This window comes from Tupaia chinensis, unplaced genomic scaffold (assembly GCF_000334495.1).
Source record: "Tupaia chinensis unplaced genomic scaffold, TupChi_1.0 Scaffold143645_1, whole genome shotgun sequence".
NCBI lineage: Eukaryota > Metazoa > Chordata > Mammalia > Scandentia > Tupaiidae > Tupaia > Tupaia belangeri.
Genome location: NW_006203493.1, coordinates 91,546 through 95,566, shown reverse-complemented (window position 1 = coordinate 95,566; position 4,021 = coordinate 91,546).

The window sequence follows — 4,021 nt, the reverse complement described above, 5'->3', positions numbered from 1 at the left end:
ATATATATATTTTTTTTTTTTTTTGTCAAAAGACATGCACTTATGAAAGAGAGTGTACCCCTCAATGGGGTGTGGTCACACTGCAATAATTTTTCCATCCTGTCGGGATCTTACGAATGCACCTACACATGCTCAGTGTGTTTCTGAAACCACCAGGTCTGGGCCTCGAATTGTGCAGTCAGCCAGGTGAGATCCAGCTATCCTAACCACCATGCCACAGGCTGAACTAGGATCTGGTTTTCTGTACATACTACTGAATCGCTGCTAGCATTTTATTTACATTTTAATATTTACATAAATAAATAATGCCAATTTGACATTTTCTTTATTACAATGTGTGATCCAACAGGATCACATTTGTAAGTTTGTAAAATAAAGTATAATAGTCTTTGAAAGTTTGTAAAAATATTCACCATGAACACAATAAAATCAGATACTTTTGGGAAGGTAGAGTCTTTGTTTTTTTTCATTTTTTTCCTCATTGGCTGGTCTATTTACATTCTCTATGGTCATAAATTTCTTTTCAAAGCTATTTTAGATTTATCTCATTTGGCTTTAGAGCATTGCTGTAAAGGGGGTTGTATCATCCCCACATTGAAGACAAACAGCTGAAATTTTAAAAAGGCAGTATTCTTAAATTTGCATACTTATTTGGAAGTATAGCTGATGTGTCTATACTTTCAGATGTAAGACTTATTAGACTGAGTCATCATGACCCTAATGGCCATCCTACATAAAGGACTGGGTCCCCTGTACCTCTTAGCGCTAATACACCTCTGGAAGAAAGAACATTTGAATGAGCGCTAATTCTAAACACCTCCTCAAGCAGAGGCCAGACACATTCCATGACTCATTTTTAAGTTCTAATGGGTACTCTAGTCTTTCTAAAAATCATGCCACTGAGTGAAATTTTACACACTGAACAACACTTGTTTCACCTCGGACTGTGTCTTGTGAATATATAAATTGTGGCAGCATTGGGGTAATTATAATCCTCATATATGGGCCAGTAACATATTTGAGTTCTGCTCCAGAAAAAAGAAAATACATAATCTCCCAAAGCCTCATGACTTACCCATTTGCTTGAAATAGGTATCGTCCTCCATCTACCATCCTAAATGCACCATGCACTTTAAATGATCAGACCTATCACACTAAGCCTCTGCCTGGTGAATGATGACTCATACAAAGCTCAGTGCTCATTGGTTCCTCTCTCAGAGTCTGTCCAATCCCAAGGGACATAGGTGACTATTCTGATTCATGGTCTCTAATATCTCAGACTGGAACTCCATTTAGTGAGTCTCCCTTTCCCTGTCTGCTTCTTTCTCCATCTTGTCATCCTTTTCCAGCTTCATGATGGTTCTGCAGGTCCCTGAGGCATGGACAGCAGCTCTGGTGATGTCACTGTTGATGCTGTTCAATCCCATGGTCCAGGTCCAGGCCACTCCAGGTAAGAAATCAACAGGTCCCTGGGGGCCTGGCTCACGAAGCAGTTCCCAGGAGCCTTGCCCTTCAAGGGCTCAACACTGAGACGGGCTGTGAAGGTTCCTACCATAGCTGTGTCCTTCCCTCCCAGCTAGAAAACCAGCCTCACCTCCTTACTGCCATCCTGCAGACCTGTTATCTCTCCCAGGGACCCAGGCACAGGAGCGGGGTGAGGTACAAGGGTCAAGATGCTTGTCTGTTGTGGAAAATGCTGTCAAGCAATCTGGGATAACTTTGGAAGAGCAAGGTTTTCCAGGGAAAAGATAGCAAGGTCAACCTCCTAGGTATCCTCACATCTGTGTCACAGCCTTGAGGAAACTCAGACAGAGGGCCGTTGGCCAGAGGTCCAGGCTCCAAGGATCACTCAGATCCAGAGTTTAGACAGAGTGCCTTCCCTATCTAGTGTGGATGAAGGGAATGAAACAGGCTATGGTTCCAACCTCTGGATGAATTCTTGTTAGAGGCAATTCTCCATCCTCCCCAGAACTTGATTAGAGAATTAGGATGAGTTGAGATTTGTAGGAAGAATGATGTGAACATATGTAGGTATGGGAAAGGGTTCAACGTAGGTTATCAGACAGCCAGAGAAGGCATGACTGAGGGGAAGACCTTCCTTATACTGCCTCCCTGTGGTCAGAGTAGTATTATGACCTCTGTGATCCAGTGTTTCTCAGAATGGTTCCTAACTTTGTAGTCCAAATTTATACCTAACAACATGTAAAGTAGGTATCTTATTTTTCCACTGACTGCTACATTTCCTTTCAGAAATTCTACCTTTTTTAGACCCCTCCAGCCCTTCTTGGGACATATTGTATTAAGTTCACTCCTCATTTTCCATGGGTAAGAACATTTGAATCTCCTACCTATAGACCCTCAAACCCTCAAAGCTCCTCTTCTATTAGAGCAAGTTCATTTGTATACATTGGCAATTGCTAGTTACAGAGGGATGCTGAAACTAGCTAGACTGTTCAGCTGTGGAGACTATGTCTTTAAATCCTAGGGATTGGAGAGAAATATGCTGGGAAAAGAGGAGAATGGAAGTGTATTAGGTGATACTGAACAATGACCAGCAGGAGGTGAGAGGAAGAGTGTCAGCATCCCATAGGAACAGCTGTTCTGTGGGATAACAGGTAGTGGTGGCAGTCATCAGGGAGACCGAGTTGGTGAGCAAAGAGCAGAGGGGTGCTTGTGATGGTGGAAGCAGGAGGTAGGACAGGGGCAAATGGTCAACAGAGATTTGTAAGATGAATGAGGGGAGGCAGTGCAGGTTTGTGAAAGAGATCGAAAGTAGGTTACTGGAGCACACTGCCCAAAACAGATGTTTGATGAAAACCTACCAGAAGAGGAACTGGAGTCATGGATGATGTGCGAGAGTAGGCAGGGCAGGGCAGAGTCTACAATTCTCTTCCAACTCCATACAGATTTCCCAACCACAAACAGGGCAGAAGAGAACAGGCATGAGAGAGCTGGGACCCAGGACAAGGAAAGCTTGGTTGAGACTACCCAGCCCTGGGGAGTGTGAGGTGAGACAGCAGAGGGAGTTCCATAATACCAGACCGAAGAGGTAACTTCCTTTTGGCTCTGACAGACTACAAATGAGTTTTCATGGCCAAAGTTCCTCCATAGCCACTGGCCTAGGGCTTTAGGACCACACTCCCAAGTCCCATCACACCAGCTGGGCACTTGCAAAAGACCGCTGTGCATTTTTACATTTCTAACATTTTATTTCACCAACTAAAATCACTAAGATAAAAGAGAGGTGGAAGATACAGAAAGGAGAGTTAACACAAACCTTTCAACCATTAAGGTCTAGTCCAAATGGCATCTGTTCTCGAGATTTTTCAGTACCCACAGGCTGAATGGATCCCTACCTTCTATGAATTTTCCATGTACTAAAACAGATCACAAGCTAAAAATGGAACAGGATGGGCCAGCAGGCAATATAGTAGTTAAGGCATTAGATCCCTTATGACCAGTTCCATGGTCCAAGCCTAAAAAACACACTGAGTGTGTGTGCATGCATGCCCCAAATCTTAAAAGGAAAATGGGGAAGAAGGAATTGTAGCATGACCATACTCCTGGGTGAGCAATTTCTCCCTCTCTCACTCTCTCTCTCTCAAAAAAACCAAAAACCTAAAAAGAAAGAGAGGCCAGCGAGTGGTATAATGGTTAAGGTGCTGGACTCCCACATAGCTGACCATAGACTAAGTCCTAGACTAAGTGGCTTGAAAATTACGCTGGGTGTATGTGCGTGCGTGCTCCAAATCCCAATTGGAGAATGGAGGAGAAGGGACTGCAGCATGGCCATCTCTTTCTGAGGGGGATCTCACTTTCCCTCTCTGGCAAGTGGCATGCATCTTATGGCAAAACTAAAAAAGTCCTTAGAGTTTTTTTCTTTTTTTGAGAGTTTTTTGCTATAGAGCATGTGTGTTCACTAGACAGAGACAGAAAGCAAGAAATCACCACCCCCCCCCCCCCAGGGGGAACGGCCATGCCACAATCCCTTCTCCTCCATTCTCCTCTTGGGATCTTGGGC